The 13763-nt window shown below is 52.5% G+C and overlaps 35 non-coding genes across 35 annotated transcripts; 17 read left to right on the forward strand and 18 right to left on the reverse strand.

Annotated features, from left to right (window-relative positions):
* The first annotated feature begins 6 nt into the window (after positions 1-6).
* Positions 7-78, forward strand: TRNAE-UUC (transfer RNA glutamic acid (anticodon UUC)). The gene has a single exon. It is a non-coding gene; the product is annotated as a tRNA-Glu (tRNA).
* Positions 79-473: 395 nt separating this feature from the next.
* On the reverse strand, positions 474-546 carry TRNAM-CAU (transfer RNA methionine (anticodon CAU)). Its single transcript has one exon. It is a non-coding gene; the product is annotated as a tRNA-Met (tRNA).
* A 133-nt stretch (positions 547-679) lies between these two features.
* On the forward strand, positions 680-751 carry TRNAE-UUC (transfer RNA glutamic acid (anticodon UUC)). Its single transcript has one exon. It is a non-coding gene; the product is annotated as a tRNA-Glu (tRNA).
* Positions 752-1802: 1051 nt separating this feature from the next.
* TRNAM-CAU (transfer RNA methionine (anticodon CAU)) lies at positions 1803-1875 on the reverse strand. Its single transcript has one exon. It is a non-coding gene; the product is annotated as a tRNA-Met (tRNA).
* A 133-nt stretch (positions 1876-2008) lies between these two features.
* On the forward strand, positions 2009-2080 carry TRNAE-UUC (transfer RNA glutamic acid (anticodon UUC)). The gene has a single exon. It is a non-coding gene; the product is annotated as a tRNA-Glu (tRNA).
* Positions 2081-2475: 395 nt separating this feature from the next.
* On the reverse strand, positions 2476-2548 carry TRNAM-CAU (transfer RNA methionine (anticodon CAU)). Its single transcript has one exon. It is a non-coding gene; the product is annotated as a tRNA-Met (tRNA).
* Positions 2549-2692: 144 nt separating this feature from the next.
* On the forward strand, positions 2693-2764 carry TRNAE-UUC (transfer RNA glutamic acid (anticodon UUC)). The gene has a single exon. It is a non-coding gene; the product is annotated as a tRNA-Glu (tRNA).
* Positions 2765-3159: 395 nt separating this feature from the next.
* On the reverse strand, positions 3160-3232 carry TRNAM-CAU (transfer RNA methionine (anticodon CAU)). The gene has a single exon. It is a non-coding gene; the product is annotated as a tRNA-Met (tRNA).
* Positions 3233-3366: 134 nt separating this feature from the next.
* Positions 3367-3438, forward strand: TRNAE-UUC (transfer RNA glutamic acid (anticodon UUC)). Its single transcript has one exon. It is a non-coding gene; the product is annotated as a tRNA-Glu (tRNA).
* Positions 3439-3833: 395 nt separating this feature from the next.
* Positions 3834-3906, reverse strand: TRNAM-CAU (transfer RNA methionine (anticodon CAU)). Its single transcript has one exon. It is a non-coding gene; the product is annotated as a tRNA-Met (tRNA).
* Positions 3907-4506: 600 nt separating this feature from the next.
* On the reverse strand, positions 4507-4579 carry TRNAM-CAU (transfer RNA methionine (anticodon CAU)). Its single transcript has one exon. It is a non-coding gene; the product is annotated as a tRNA-Met (tRNA).
* Positions 4580-4713: 134 nt separating this feature from the next.
* On the forward strand, positions 4714-4785 carry TRNAE-UUC (transfer RNA glutamic acid (anticodon UUC)). Its single transcript has one exon. It is a non-coding gene; the product is annotated as a tRNA-Glu (tRNA).
* A 395-nt stretch (positions 4786-5180) lies between these two features.
* Positions 5181-5253, reverse strand: TRNAM-CAU (transfer RNA methionine (anticodon CAU)). Its single transcript has one exon. It is a non-coding gene; the product is annotated as a tRNA-Met (tRNA).
* Positions 5254-5386: 133 nt separating this feature from the next.
* On the forward strand, positions 5387-5458 carry TRNAE-UUC (transfer RNA glutamic acid (anticodon UUC)). The gene has a single exon. It is a non-coding gene; the product is annotated as a tRNA-Glu (tRNA).
* Positions 5459-5853: 395 nt separating this feature from the next.
* TRNAI-UAU (transfer RNA isoleucine (anticodon UAU)) lies at positions 5854-5926 on the reverse strand. The gene has a single exon. It is a non-coding gene; the product is annotated as a tRNA-Ile (tRNA).
* Positions 5927-6059: 133 nt separating this feature from the next.
* TRNAE-UUC (transfer RNA glutamic acid (anticodon UUC)) lies at positions 6060-6131 on the forward strand. The gene has a single exon. It is a non-coding gene; the product is annotated as a tRNA-Glu (tRNA).
* A 395-nt stretch (positions 6132-6526) lies between these two features.
* TRNAM-CAU (transfer RNA methionine (anticodon CAU)) lies at positions 6527-6599 on the reverse strand. The gene has a single exon. It is a non-coding gene; the product is annotated as a tRNA-Met (tRNA).
* A 600-nt stretch (positions 6600-7199) lies between these two features.
* Positions 7200-7272, reverse strand: TRNAM-CAU (transfer RNA methionine (anticodon CAU)). The gene has a single exon. It is a non-coding gene; the product is annotated as a tRNA-Met (tRNA).
* Positions 7273-7406: 134 nt separating this feature from the next.
* Positions 7407-7478, forward strand: TRNAE-UUC (transfer RNA glutamic acid (anticodon UUC)). The gene has a single exon. It is a non-coding gene; the product is annotated as a tRNA-Glu (tRNA).
* A 395-nt stretch (positions 7479-7873) lies between these two features.
* Positions 7874-7946, reverse strand: TRNAM-CAU (transfer RNA methionine (anticodon CAU)). The gene has a single exon. It is a non-coding gene; the product is annotated as a tRNA-Met (tRNA).
* Positions 7947-8079: 133 nt separating this feature from the next.
* TRNAE-UUC (transfer RNA glutamic acid (anticodon UUC)) lies at positions 8080-8151 on the forward strand. The gene has a single exon. It is a non-coding gene; the product is annotated as a tRNA-Glu (tRNA).
* A 395-nt stretch (positions 8152-8546) lies between these two features.
* On the reverse strand, positions 8547-8619 carry TRNAT-UGU (transfer RNA threonine (anticodon UGU)). Its single transcript has one exon. It is a non-coding gene; the product is annotated as a tRNA-Thr (tRNA).
* A 133-nt stretch (positions 8620-8752) lies between these two features.
* On the forward strand, positions 8753-8824 carry TRNAE-UUC (transfer RNA glutamic acid (anticodon UUC)). Its single transcript has one exon. It is a non-coding gene; the product is annotated as a tRNA-Glu (tRNA).
* A 395-nt stretch (positions 8825-9219) lies between these two features.
* TRNAM-CAU (transfer RNA methionine (anticodon CAU)) lies at positions 9220-9292 on the reverse strand. The gene has a single exon. It is a non-coding gene; the product is annotated as a tRNA-Met (tRNA).
* Positions 9293-9425: 133 nt separating this feature from the next.
* Positions 9426-9497, forward strand: TRNAE-UUC (transfer RNA glutamic acid (anticodon UUC)). Its single transcript has one exon. It is a non-coding gene; the product is annotated as a tRNA-Glu (tRNA).
* Positions 9498-9892: 395 nt separating this feature from the next.
* On the reverse strand, positions 9893-9965 carry TRNAM-CAU (transfer RNA methionine (anticodon CAU)). Its single transcript has one exon. It is a non-coding gene; the product is annotated as a tRNA-Met (tRNA).
* Positions 9966-10098: 133 nt separating this feature from the next.
* TRNAE-UUC (transfer RNA glutamic acid (anticodon UUC)) lies at positions 10099-10170 on the forward strand. Its single transcript has one exon. It is a non-coding gene; the product is annotated as a tRNA-Glu (tRNA).
* A 1051-nt stretch (positions 10171-11221) lies between these two features.
* Positions 11222-11294, reverse strand: TRNAM-CAU (transfer RNA methionine (anticodon CAU)). Its single transcript has one exon. It is a non-coding gene; the product is annotated as a tRNA-Met (tRNA).
* A 133-nt stretch (positions 11295-11427) lies between these two features.
* On the forward strand, positions 11428-11499 carry TRNAE-UUC (transfer RNA glutamic acid (anticodon UUC)). Its single transcript has one exon. It is a non-coding gene; the product is annotated as a tRNA-Glu (tRNA).
* Positions 11500-11894: 395 nt separating this feature from the next.
* Positions 11895-11967, reverse strand: TRNAM-CAU (transfer RNA methionine (anticodon CAU)). The gene has a single exon. It is a non-coding gene; the product is annotated as a tRNA-Met (tRNA).
* A 133-nt stretch (positions 11968-12100) lies between these two features.
* Positions 12101-12172, forward strand: TRNAE-UUC (transfer RNA glutamic acid (anticodon UUC)). The gene has a single exon. It is a non-coding gene; the product is annotated as a tRNA-Glu (tRNA).
* A 395-nt stretch (positions 12173-12567) lies between these two features.
* On the reverse strand, positions 12568-12640 carry TRNAM-CAU (transfer RNA methionine (anticodon CAU)). Its single transcript has one exon. It is a non-coding gene; the product is annotated as a tRNA-Met (tRNA).
* A 133-nt stretch (positions 12641-12773) lies between these two features.
* On the forward strand, positions 12774-12845 carry TRNAE-UUC (transfer RNA glutamic acid (anticodon UUC)). The gene has a single exon. It is a non-coding gene; the product is annotated as a tRNA-Glu (tRNA).
* Positions 12846-13240: 395 nt separating this feature from the next.
* TRNAM-CAU (transfer RNA methionine (anticodon CAU)) lies at positions 13241-13313 on the reverse strand. Its single transcript has one exon. It is a non-coding gene; the product is annotated as a tRNA-Met (tRNA).
* A 133-nt stretch (positions 13314-13446) lies between these two features.
* TRNAE-UUC (transfer RNA glutamic acid (anticodon UUC)) lies at positions 13447-13518 on the forward strand. The gene has a single exon. It is a non-coding gene; the product is annotated as a tRNA-Glu (tRNA).
* The last annotated feature ends 245 nt before the right edge of the window (positions 13519-13763 follow it).

Genomic DNA, 13763 nt, shown 5'->3' on the forward strand with positions numbered 1-13763 from the left:
AACGCCTCCCATATGGTCAAGCGGTCAGGATTCCTGGTTTTCACCCAGGCGGCCCGGGTTCGACTCCCGGTATGGGAACGTCCTGCCTTTTGGCTAAGGTGCGCTCATCAGAATCAAGCTTCCCAGGTGAGCGTACCGGAGCCCAACAAAAGCCTTCTCCTTGGGGGCCTATTAGTGCAGGGGAAGAACGGCTGTTGGCCAGAAAAAGGTCCTCCCTCTGTAATACTGGCTGTTTTCTCTTCGCCCCATCTACAAAAGTTCTCGGCGGGTGACAAGAAAGGCAATGTCCAAAGTCAGATTTTCAGTTGCTCCAAGCCCCTTTTGCAACTCTGCTGCTGATAGCGCTGATGTCCAGACTCTACTCTCAGTGGTATCTCAGTGGGTGGGAAAGTGATCAAAAGTCTCCGCGATAGGCTTGTACGCTTATAGGGTGGACTTGCCCTAACCAAAAGGCTGTCCAAGCATGAGGACAGTGCCCCGTGTGAGGATTGAACTCACGACCTTCAGATTATGAGACTGACGCGCTACCTACTGCGCTAACGAGGCAGTGCTTTTGCCACTGTGCCGCACACGCGCCAGGTAAGTTGGCTCATGGTTTGCTGTCTAGACAGAGCTGATGCCCCCCTCTGGCTCTCGAGCTCCTTTTTCCCCCAGATGCATTCAGCTCTTACCGAACGCCTCCCATATGGTCTAGCGGTCAGGATTCCTGGTTTTCACCCAGGCGGCCCGGGTTCGACTCCCGGTATGGGAACGTCCTGCCTTTTGGCTAAGGTGCGCTCATCAGAATTAGGGATGCTCATTCGGATTCCACGGAAATGCAATTTCCGAAATTCCGATCGGAAATTGCATTTCCGCATCGGAATGCGGAAATCGTTAATGCAAGTGCGTTAGGCGGATTTCCGCCGGAAATCGCGGAAATTCCGCCCGACTTTAACATTGATTTTCTCAAAAACTATGAAGTCTTTTTGAAAACTTTTTTTTTGCATCTTGTTCAGGAGATTCTGCTTAATAAACCCTGAAAATTTGGTGTTTCTAGGACTTACGGGGGCTTTGCTATTAACCGCTAAAGTCGGTGGATTTTTACTGTAATGTAAAATGCAGAAAATCCGCATCTGCCTATTTTCTGCATTTACATTACAGTAAAAATCCGCCGACTTTAGCGGTTAATAGCAAAGCCCCCGTAAGTCCTAGAAACACCAAATTTTCAGGGTTTATTAAGCAGAATCTCCTGAACAGGATGCAAAAAAAAGTTTTCAAAAAGACCTTATAGTTTTTGAGAAAATTGATGTTAAAGTCGGGCGGAATTTCCGCGATTTCCGGCGGAAATTCCGCATTGGAATGCGGAAATTGGTAGCGGAAAGCGGAATCGGTATTTGGCAATGGCGGAATGCGGATTTACCGCGGAATCGGAAATTGGCATTTCCGACCATCCCTAATCAGAATCAAGCTTCCCAGGTGAGCGTACCGGAGCCCAACAAAAGCCTTCTCCTTGGGGGCCTATTAGTGCAGGGGAAGAACGGCTGTTGGCCAGAAAAAGGTCCTCTCTCTGTAATACTGGCTGTTTTCTCTTCGCCCCATCTACAAAAGTTCTCGGCGGGTGACAAGAAAGGCAATGTCCAAAGTCAGATTTTCAGTTGCTCCAAGCCCCTTTTGCAACTCTGCTGCTGATAGCGCTGATGTCCAGACTCTACTCTCAGTGGTATCTCAGTGGGTGGGAAAGTGATCAAAAGTCTCCGCGATAGGCTTGTACGCTTATAGGGTGGACTTGCCCTAACCAAAAGGCTGTCCAAGCATGAGGACAGTGCCCCGTGTGAGGATTGAACTCACGACCTTCAGATTATGAGACTGACGCGCTACCTACTGCGCTAACGAGGCAGTGCTTTTGCCACTGTGCCGCACACGCGCCAGGTAAGTTGGCTCATGGTTTGCTGTCTAGACAGAGCTGATGCCCCCCTCTGGCTCTCGAGCTCCTTTTTCCCCCAGATGCATTCTGCTCTTACCGAACGCCTCCCATATGGTCTAGCGGTCAGGATTCCTGGTTTTCACCCAGGCGGCCCGGGTTCGACTCCCGGTACGGGAACGTCCTGCCTTTTGGCTAAGGTGCGCTCATCAGAATCAAGCTTCCCAGGTGAGCGTACCGGAGCCCAACAAAAGCCTTCTCCTTGGGGGCCTATTAGTGCAGGGGAAGAACGGCTGTTGGCCAGAAAAAGGTCCTCCCTCTGTAATACTGGCTGTTTTCTCTTCGCCCCATCTACAAAAGTTCTCGGCGGGTGACAAGAAAGGCAATGTCCAAAGTCAGATTTTCAGTTGCTCCAAGCCCCTTTTGCAACTCTGCTGCTGATAGCGCTGATGTCCAGACTCTACTCTCAGTGGTATCTCAGTGGGTGGGAAAGTGATCAAAAGTCTCCGCGATAGGCTTGTACGCTTATAGGGTGGACTTGCCCTAACCAAAAGGCTGTCCAAGCATGAGGACAGTGCCCCGTGTGAGGATTGAACTCACGACCTTCAGATTATGAGACTGACGCGCTACCTACTGCGCTACCGAGGCAGTGCTTTTGCCACTGTGCCGCACATGCGCCGCACATGCGCCAGGTAAGTTGGCTCATGGTTTGCTGTCTAGACAGAGCTGATGCCCCCCTCTGGCTCTCGAGCTCCTTTTTCCCCCAGATGCATTCAGCTCTTACCGAACGCCTCCCATATGGTCTAGCGGTCAGGATTCCTGGTTTTCACCCAGGCGGCCCGGGTTCGACTCCCGGTATGGGAACGTCCTGCCTTTTGGCTAAGGTGCGCTCATCAGAATCAAGCTTCCCAGGTGAGCGTACCGGAGCCCAACAAAAGCCTTCTCCTTGGGGGCCTATTAGTGCAGGGGAAGAACGGCTGTTGGCCAGAAAAAGGTCCTCTCTCTGTAATACTGGCTGTTTTCTCTTCGCCCCATCTACAAAAGTTCTCGGCGGGTGACAAGAAAGGCAATGTCCAAAGTCAGATTTTCAGTTGCTCCAAGCCCCTTTTGCAACTCTGCTGCTGATAGCGCTGATGTCCAGACTCTACTCTCAGTGGTATCTCAGTGGGTGGGAAAGTGATCAAAAGTCTCCGCGATAGGCTTGTACGCTTATAGGGTGGACTTGCCCTAACCAAAAGGCTGTCCAAGCATGAGGACAGTGCCCCGTGTGAGGATTGAACTCACGACCTTCAGATTATGAGACTGACACGCTACCTACTGCGCTAACGAGGCAGTGCTTTTGCCACTGTGCCGCACACGCGCCAGGTAAGTTGGCTCATGGTTTGCTGTCTAGACAGAGCTGATGCCCCCCCTCTGGCTCTCGAGCTCCTTTTCCCCCCAGATGCATTCAGCTCTTACCAAACGCCTCCCATATGGTCAAGCGGTCAGGATTCCTGGTTTTCACCCAGGCGGCCCGGGTTCGACTCCCGGTATGGGAACGTCCTGCCTTTTGGCTAAGGTGCGCTCATCAGAATCAAGCTTCCCAGGTGAGCGTACCGGAGCCCAACAAAAGCCTTCTCCTTGGGGGCCTATTAGTGCAGGGGAAGAACGGCTGTTGGCCAGAAAAAGGTCCTCCCTCTGTAATACTGGCTGTTTTCTCTTCGCCCCATCTACAAAAGTTCTCGGCGGGTGACAAGAAAGGCAATGTCCAAAGTCAGATTTTCAGTTGCTCCAAGCCCCTTTTGCAACTCTGCTGCTGATAGCGCTGATGTCCAGACTCTACTCTCAGTGGTATCTCAGTGGGTGGGAAAGTGATCAAAAGTCTCCGCGATAGGCTTGTACGCTTATAGGGTGGACTTGCCCTAACCAAAAGGCTGTCCAAGCATGAGGACAGTGCCCCGTGTGAGGATTGAACTCACGACCTTCAGATTATGAGACTGACGCGCTACCTACTGCGCTAACGAGGCAGTGCTTTTGCCACTGTGCCGCACACGCGCCAGGTAAGTTGGCTCATGGTTTGCTGTCTAGACAGAGCTGATGCCCCCCTCTGGCTCTCGAGCTCCTTTTTCCCCCAGATGCATTCAGCTCTTACCGAACGCCTCCCATATGGTCAAGCAGTCAGGATTCCTGGTTTTCACCCAGGCCGCCCGGGTTCGACTCCCGGTATGGGAACGTCCTGCCTTTTGGCTAAGGTGCGCTCATCAGAATCAAGCTTCCCAGGTGAGCGTACCGGAGCCCAACAAAAGCCTTCTCCTTGGGGGCCTATTAGTGCAGGGGAAGAACGGCTGTTGGCCAGAAAAAGGTCCTCCCTCTGTAATACTGGCTGTTTTCTCTTCGCCCCATCTACAAAAGTTCTCGGCGGGTGACAAGAAAGGCAATGTCCAAAGTCAGATTTTCAGTTGCTCCAAGCCCCTTTTGCAACTCTGCTGCTGATAGCGCTGATGTCCAGACTCTACTCTCAGTGGTATCTCAGTGGGTGGGAAAGTGATCAAAAGTCTCCGCGATAGGCTTGTACGCTTATAGGGTGGACTTGCCCTAACCAAAAGGCTGTCCAAGCATGAGGACAGTGCCCCGTGTGAGGATTGAACTCACGACCTTCAGATTATGAGACTGACACGCTACCTACTGCGCTAACGAGGCAGTGCTTTTGCCACTGTGCCGCACACGCGCCAGGTAAGTTGGCTCATGGTTTGCTGTCTAGACAGAGCTGATGCCCCCCCTCTGGCTCTCGAGCTCCTTTTTCCCCCAGATGCATTCAGCTCTTACCGAACGCCTCCCATATGGTCAAGCGGTCAGGATTCCTGGTTTTCACCCAGGCGGCCCGGGTTCGACTCCCGGTATGGGAACGTCCTGCCTTTTGGCTAAGGTGCGCTCATCAGAATCAAGCTTCCCAGGTGAGCGTACCGGAGCCCAACAAAAGCCTTCTCCTTGGGGGCCTATTAGTGCAGGGGAAGAACGGCTGTTGGCCAGAAAAAGGTCCTCCCTCTGTAATACTGGCTGTTTTCTCTTCGCCCCATCTACAAAAGTTCTCGGCGGGTGACAAGAAAGGCAATGTCCAAAGTCAGATTTTCAGTTGCTCCAAGCCCCTTTTGCAACTCTGCTGCTGATAGCGCTGATGTCCAGACTCTACTCTCAGTGGTATCTCAGTGGGTGGGAAAGTGATCAAAAGTCTCCGCGATAGGCTTGTACGCTTATAGGGTGGACTTGCCCTAACCAAAAGGCTGTCCAAGCATGAGGACAGTGCCCCGTGTGAGGATTGAACTCACGACCTTCAGATTATGAGACTGACGCGCTACCTACTGCGCTAACGAGGCAGTGCTTTTGCCACTGTGCCGCACACGCGCCAGGTAAGTTGTCTCATGGTTTGCTGTCTAGACAGAGCTGATGCCCCCCTCTGGCTCTCGAGCTCCTTTTTCCCCCAGATGCATTCAGCTCTTACCGAATGCCTCCCATATGGTCTAGCAGTCAGGATTCCTGGTTTTCACCCAGGCGGCCCGGGTTCGACTCCCGGTACGGGAACGTCCTGCCTTTTGGCTAAGGTGCGCTCATCAGAATCAAGCTTCCCAGGTGAGCGTACCGGAGCCCAACAAAAGCCTTCTCCTTGGGGGCCTATTAGTGCAGGGGAAGAACGGCTGTTGGCCAGAAAAAGGTCCTCCCTCTGTAATACTGGCTGTTTTCTCTTCGCCCCATCTACAAAAGTTCTCGGCGGGTGACAAGAAAGGCAATGTCCAAAGTCAGATTTTCAGTTGCTCCAAGCCCCTTTTGCAACTCTGCTGCTGATAGCGCTGATGTCCAGACTCTACTCTCAGTGGTATCTCAGTGGGTGGGAAAGTGATCAAAAGTCTCCGCGATAGGCTTGTACGCTTATAGGGTGGACTTGCCCTAACCAAAAGGCTGTCCAAGCATGAGGACAGTGCCCCGTGTGAGGATTGAACTCACGACCTTCAGATTATAAGACTGACGCGCTACCTACTGCGCTAACGATGCAGTGCTTTTGCCACTGTGCCGCACATGCGCCAGGTAAGTTGGCTCATGGTTTGCTGTCTAGACAGAGCTGATGCCCCCCTCTGGCTCTCGAGCTCCTTTTTCCCCCAGATGTATTCAGCTCTTACCGAACGCCTCCCATATGGTCTAGCGGTCAGGATTCCTGGTTTTCACCCAGGTGGCCCGGGTTCGACTCCCGGTACGGGAATGTCCTGCCTTTTGGCTAAGGTGCGCTCATCAGAATCAAGCTTCCCAGGTGAGCGTACCGGAGCCCAACAAAAGCCTTCTCCTTGGGGGCCTATTAGTGCAGGGGAAGAACGGCTGTTGGCCAGAAAAAGGTCCTCTCTCTGTAATACTGGCTGTTTTCTCTTCGCCCCATCTACAAAAGTTCTCGGCGGGTGACAAGAAAGGCAATGTCCAAAGTCAGATTTTCAGTTGCTCCAAGCCCCTTTTGCAACTCTGCTGCTGATAGCGCTGATGTCCAGACTCTACTCTCAGTGGTATCTCAGTGGGTGGGAAAGTGATCAAAAGTCTCCGCGATAGGCTTGTACGCTTATAGGGTGGACTTGCCCTAACCAAAAGGCTGTCCAAGCATGAGGACAGTGCCCCGTGTGAGGATTGAACTCACGACCTTCAGATTATGAGACTGACACACTACCTACTGCGCTAACGAGGCAGTGCTTTTGCCACTGTGCCGCACACGCGCCAGGTAAGTTGGCTCATGGTTTGCTGTCTAGACAGAGCTGATGCCCCCCTCTGGCTCTCGAGCTCCTTTTTCCCCCAGATGCATTCAGCTCTTACCGAACGCCTCCCATATGGTCAAGCAGTCAGGATTCCTGGTTTTCACCCAGGCCGCCCGGGTTCGACTCCCGGTATGGGAACGTCCTGCCTTTTGGCTAAGGTGCGCTCATCAGAATCAAGCTTCCCAGGTGAGCGTACCGGAGCCCAACAAAAGCCTTCTCCTTGGGGGCCTATTAGTGCAGGGGAAGAACGGCTGTTGGCCAGAAAAAGGTCCTCCCTCTGTAATACTGGCTGTTTTCTCTTCGCCCCATCTACAAAAGTTCTCGGCGGGTGACAAGAAAGGCAATGTCCAAAGTCAGATTTTCAGTTGCTCCAAGCCCCTTTTGCAACTCTGCTGCTGATAGCGCTGATGTCCAGACTCTACTCTCAGTGGTATCTCAGTGGGTGGGAAAGTGATCAAAAGTCTCCGCGATAGGCTTGTACGCTTATAGGGTGGACTTGCCCTAACCAAAAGGCTGTCCAAGCATGAGGACAGTGCCCCGTGTGAGGATTGAACTCACGACCTTCAGATTATGAGACTGACACGCTACCTACTGCGCTAACGAGGCAGTGCTTTTGCCACTGTGCCGCACACGCGCCAGGTAAGTTGGCTCATGGTTTGCTGTCTAGACAGAGCTGATGCCCCCCCTCTGGCTCTCGAGCTCCTTTTTCCCCCAGATGCATTCAGCTCTTACCGAACGCCTCCCATATGGTCAAGCGGTCAGGATTCCTGGTTTTCACCCAGGCGGCCCGGGTTCGACTCCCGGTATGGGAACGTCCTGCCTTTTGGCTAAGGTGCGCTCATCAGAATCAAGCTTCCCAGGTGAGCGTACCGGAGCCCAACAAAAGCCTTCTCCTTGGGGGCCTATTAGTGCAGGGGAAGAACGGCTGTTGGCCAGAAAAAGGTCCTCCCTCTGTAATACTGGCTGTTTTCTCTTCGCCCCATCTACAAAAGTTCTCGGCGGGTGACAAGAAAGGCAATGTCCAAAGTCAGATTTTCAGTTGCTCCAAGCCCCTTTTGCAACTCTGCTGCTGATAGCGCTGATGTCCAGACTCTACTCTCAGTGGTATCTCAGTGGGTGGGAAAGTGATCAAAAGTCTCCGCGATAGGCTTGTACGCTTATAGGGTGGACTTGCCCTAACCAAAAGGCTGTCCAAGCATGAGGACAGTGCCCCGTGTGAGGATTGAACTCACGACCTTCAGATTATGAGACTGACGCGCTACCTACTGCGCTAACGAGGCAGTGCTTTTGCCACTGTGCCGCACACGCGCCAGGTAAGTTGTCTCATGGTTTGCTGTCTAGACAGAGCTGATGCCCCCCTCTGGCTCTCGAGCTCCTTTTTCCCCCAGATGCATTCAGCTCTTACCGAACGCCTCCCATATGGTCTAGCAGTCAGGATTCCTGGTTTTCACCCAGGCGGCCCGGGTTCGACTCCCGGTACGGGAACGTCCTGCCTTTTGGCTAAGGTGCGCTCATCAGAATCAAGCTTCCCAGGTGAGCGTACCGGAGCCCAACAAAAGCCTTCTCCTTGGGGGCCTATTAGTGCAGGGGAAGAACGGCTGTTGGCCAGAAAAAGGTCCTCCCTCTGTAATACTGGCTGTTTTCTCTTCGCCCCATCTACAAAAGTTCTCGGCGGGTGACAAGAAAGGCAATGTCCAAAGTCAGATTTTCAGTTGCTCCAAGCCCCTTTTGCAACTCTGCTGCTGATAGCGCTGATGTCCAGACTCTACTCTCAGTGGTATCTCAGTGGGTGGGAAAGTGATCAAAAGTCTCCGCGATAGGCTTGTACGCTTATAGGGTGGACTTGCCCTAACCAAAAGGCTGTCCAAGCATGAGGACAGTGCCCCGTGTGAGGATTGAACTCACGACCTTCAGATTACAAGACTGACGCGCTACCTACTGCGCTAACGAGGCAGTGCTTTTGCCACTGTGCCGCACATGCGCCAGGTAAGTTGGCTCATGGTTTGCTGTCTAGACAGAGCTGATGCCCCCCTCTGGCTCTCGAGCTCCTTTTTCCCCCAGATGCATTCAGCTCTTACCGAACGCCTCCCATATGGTCTAGCGGTCAGGATTCCTGGTTTTCACCCAGGTGGCCTGGGTTCGACTCCCGGTACGGGAATGTCCTGCCTTTTGGCTAAGGTGCGCTCATCAGAATCAAGCTTCCCAGGTGAGCGTACCGGAGCCCAACAAAAGCCTTCTCCTTGGGGGCCTATTAGTGCAGGGGAAGAACGGCTGTTGGCCAGAAAAAGGTCCTCTCTCTGTAATACTGGCTGTTTTCTCTTCGCCCCATCTACAAAAGTTCTCGGCGGGTGACAAGAAAGGCAATGTCCAAAGTCAGATTTTCAGTTGCTCCAAGCCCCTTTTGCAACTCTGCTGCTGATAGCGCTGATGTCCAGACTCTACTCTCAGTGGTATCTCAGTGGGTGGGAAAGTGATCAAAAGTCTCCGCGATAGGCTTGTACGCTTATAGGGTGGACTTGCCCTAACCAAAAGGCTGTCCTAGCATGAGGACAGTGCCCCGTGTGAGGATTGAACTCACGACCTTCAGATTATGAGACTGACACGCTACCTACTGCGCTAACGAGGCAGTGCTTTTGCCACTGTGCCGCACACGCGCCAGGTAAGTTGGCTCATGGTTTGCTGTCTAGACAGAGCTGATGCCCCCCTCTGGCTCTCGAGCTCCTTTTTCCCCCAGATGCATTCAGCTCTTACCGAACGCCTCCCATATGGTCAAGCGGTCAGGATTCCTGGTTTTCACCCAGGCGGCCCGGGTTCGACTCCCGGTATGGGAACGTCCTGCCTTTTGGCTAAGGTGCGCTCATCAGAATCAAGCTTCCCAGGTGAGCGTACCGGAGCCCAACAAAAGCCTTCTCCTTGGGGGCCTATTAGTGCAGGGGAAGAACGGCTGTTGGCCAGAAAAAGGTCCTCCCTCTGTAATACTGGCTGTTTTCTCTTCGCCCCATCTACAAAAGTTCTCGGCGGGTGACAAGAAAGGCAATGTCCAAAGTCAGATTTTCAGTTGCTCCAAGCCCCTTTTGCAACTCTGCTGCTGATAGCGCTGATGTCCAGACTCTACTCTCAGTGGTATCTCAGTGGGTGGGAAAGTGATCAAAAGTCTCCGCGATAGGCTTGTACGCTTATAGGGTGGACTTGCCCTAACCAAAAGGCTGTCCAAGCATGAGGACAGTGCCCCGTGTGAGGATTTAACTCACGACCTTCAGATTATGAGACTGACACGCTACCTACTGCGCTAACGAGGCAGTGCTTTTGCCACTGTGCCGCACACGCGCCAGGTAAGTTGGCTCATGGTTTGCTGTCTAGACAGAGCTGATGCCCCCCTCTGGCTCTCGAGCTCCTTTTTCCCCCAGATGCATTCAGCTCTTACCGAACGCCTCCCATATGGTCTAGCGGTCAGGATTCCTGGTTTTCACCCAGGCGGCCCGGGTTCGACTCCCGGTATGGGAACGTCCTGCCTTTTGGCTAAGGTGCGCTCATCAGAATTAGGGATGCTCATTCGGATTCCACGGAAATGCAATTTCCGAAATTCCGATCGGAAATTGCATTTCCGCATCGGAATGCGGAAATCGTTAATGCAAGTGCGTTAGGCGGATTTCCGCCGGAAATCGCGGAAATTCCGCCCGACTTTAACATTGATTTTCTCAAAAACTATGAAGTCTTTTTGAAAACTTTTTTTTTGCATCTTGTTCAGGAGATTCTGCTTAATAAACCCTGAAAATTTGGTGTTTCTAGGACTTACGGGGGCTTTGCTATTAACCGCTAAAGTCGGTGGATTTTTACTGTAATGTAAAATGCAGAAAATCCGCATCTGCCTATTTTCTGCATTTACATTACAGTAAAAATACGCCGAATTTAGCGGTTAATAGCAAAGCCCCCGTAAGTCCTAGAAACACCAAATTTTCAGGGTTTATTAAGCAGAATCTCCTGAACAGGATGCAAAAAAAAGTTTTCAAAAAGACCTTATAGTTTTTGAGAAAATTGATGTTAAAGTCGGGCGGAATTTCCGCGATTTCCGGCGGAAATTCCGCATTGGAATGCGGAAATTGGTAGCGGAAAGCGGAATCGGTATTTGGCAATGGCGGAATGCGGATTTACCGCGGAATCGGAAATTGGCATTTCCGACCATCCCTAATCAGAATCAAGCTTCCCAGGTGAGCGTACCGGAGCCCAACAAAAGCCTTCTCCTTGGGGGCCTATTAGTGCAGGGGAAGAACGGCTGTTGGCCAGAAAAAGGTCCTCCCTCTGTAATACTGGCTGTTTTCTCTTCGCCCCATCTACAAAAGTTCTCGGCGGGTGACAAGAAAGGCAATGTCCAAAGTCAGATTTTCAGTTGCTCCAAGCCCCTTTTGCAACTCTGCTGCTGATAGCGCTGATGTCCAGACTCTACTCTCAGTGGTATCTCAGTGGGTGGGAAAGTGATCAAAAGTCTCCGCGATAGGCTTGTACGCTTATAGGGTGGACTTGCCCTAACCAAAAGGCTGTCCAAGCATGAGGACAGTGCCCCGTGTGAGGATTGAACTCACGACCTTCAGATTATGAGACTGACGCGCTACCTACTGCGCTAACGAGGCAGTGCTTTTGCCACTGTGCCGCACATGCGCCAGGTAAGTTGGCTCATGGTTTGCTGTCTAGACAGAGCTGATGCCCCCCTCTGGCTCTCGAGCTCCTTTTTCCCCCAGATGCATTCAGCTCTTACCGAACGCCTCCCATATGGTCTAGCGGTCAGGATTCCTGGTTTTCACCCAGGCGGCCTGGGTTCGACTCCCGGTATGGGAATGTCCTGCCTTTTGGCTAAGGTGCGCTCATCAGAATCAAGCTTCCCAGGTGAGCGTACCGGAGCCCAACAAAAGCCTTCTCCTTGGGGGCCTATTAGTGCAGGGGAAGAACGGCTGTTGGCCAGAAAAAGGTCCTCTCTCTGTAATACTGGCTGTTTTCTCTTCGCCCCATCTACAAAAGTTCTCGGCGGGTGACAAGAAAGGCAATGTCCAAAGTCAGATTTTCAGTTGCTCCAAGCCCCTTTTGCAACTCTGCTGCTGATAGCGCTGATATCCAGACTCTACTCTCAGTGGTATCTCAGTGGGTGGGAAAGTGATCAAAAGTCTCCGCGATAGGCTTGTACGCTTATAGGGTGGACTTGCCCTAACCAAAAGGCTGTCCAAGCATGAGGACAGTGCCCCGTGTGAGGATTGAACTCACGACCTTCAGATTATGAGACTGACACGCTACCTACTGCGCTAACGAGGCAGTGCTTTTGCCACTGTGCCGCACACGTGCCAGGTAAGTTGGCTCATGGTTTGCTGTCTAGACAGAGCTGATGCCCCCCTCTGGCTCTCGAGCTCCTTTTTCCCCCAGATGCATTCAGCTCTTACCGAACGCCTCCCATATGGTCTAGCGGTCAGGATTCCTGGTTTTCACCCAGGCGGCCCGGGTTCGACTCCCGGTATGGGAACGTCCTGCCTTTTGGCTAAGGTGCGCTCATCAGAATCAAGCTTCCCAGGTGAGCGTACCGGAGCCCAACAAAAGCCTTCTCCTTGGGGGCCTATTAGTGCAGGGGAAGAACGGCTGTTGGCCAGAAAAAGGTCCTCCCTCTGTAATACTGGCTGTTTTCTCTTCGCCCCATCTACAAAAGTTCTCGGCGGGTGACAAGAAAGGCAATGTCCAAAGTCAGATTTTCAGTTGCTCCAAGCCCCTTTTGCAACTCTGCTGCTGATAGCGCTGATGTCCAGACTCTACTCTCAGTGGTATCTCAGTGGGTGGGAAAGTGATCAAAAGTCTCCGCGATAGGCTTGTACGCTTATAGGGTGGACTTGCCCTAACCAAAAGGCTGTCCAAGCATGAGGACAGTGCCCCGTGTGAGGATTGAACTCACGACCTTCAGATTATGAGACTGACACGCTACCTACTGCGCTAACGAGGCAGTGCTTTTGCCACTGTGCCACACACGCGCCAGGTAAGTTGGCTCATGGTTTGCTGTCTAGACAGAGCTGATGCCCCCCTCTGGCTCTCGAGCTCCTTTTTCCCCCAGATGCATTCAGCTCTTACCGAACGCCTCCCATATGGTCTAGCGGTCAGGATTCCTGGTTTTCACCCAGGCGGCCCGGGTTCGACTCCCGGTATGGGAACGTCCTGCCTTTTGGCTAAGGTGCGCTCATCAGAATCAAGCTTCCCAGGTGAGCGTACCGGAGCCCAACAAAAGCCTTCTCCTTGGGGGCCTATTAGTGCAGGGGAAGAACGGCTGTTGGCCAGAAAAAGGTCCTCTCTCTGTAATACTGGCTGTTTTCTCTTCGCCCCATCTACAAAAGTTCTCGGCGGGTGACAAGAAAGGCAATGTCCAAAGTCAGATTTTCAGTTGCTCCAAGCCCCTTTTGCAACTCTGCTGCTGATAGCGCTGATATCCAGACTCTACTCTCAGTGGTATCTCAGTGGGTGGGAAAGTGATCAAAAGTCTCCGCGATAGGCTTGTACGCTTATAGGGTGGACTTGCCCTAACCAAAAGGCTGTCCAAGCATGAGGACAGTGCCCCGTGTGAGGATTGAACTCACGACCTTCAGATTATGAGACTGACACGCTACCTACTGCGCTAACGAGGCAGTGCTTTTGCCACTGTGCCGCACACGCGCCAGGTAAGTTGGCTCATGGTTTGCTGTCTAGACAGAGCTGATGCCCCCCTCTGGCTCTCGAGCTCCTTTTTCCCCCAGATGCATTCAGCTCTTACCGAACGCCTCCCATATGGTCAAGCGGTCAGGATTCCTGGTTTTCACCCAGGCGGCCCGGGTTCGACTCCCGGTACGGGAACGTCCTGCCTTTTGGCTAAGGTGCGCTCATCAGAATCAAGCTTCCCAGGTGAGCGTACCGGAGCCCAACAAAAGCCTTCTCCTTGGGGGCCTATTAGTGCAGGGGAAGAACGGCTGTTGGCCAGAAAAAGGTCCTCCCTCTGTAATACTGGCTGTTTTCTCTTCGCCCCATCTACAAAAGTTCTCGGCGGGTGACAAGAAAGGCAATGTCCAAAGTCAGATTTTCAGTTGCTCCAAGCCCCTTTT

Source organism: Hyperolius riggenbachi, chromosome 3 (assembly GCF_040937935.1).
Source record: "Hyperolius riggenbachi isolate aHypRig1 chromosome 3, aHypRig1.pri, whole genome shotgun sequence".
In the NCBI taxonomy this organism is placed as follows: domain Eukaryota; kingdom Metazoa; phylum Chordata; class Amphibia; order Anura; family Hyperoliidae; genus Hyperolius; species Hyperolius riggenbachi.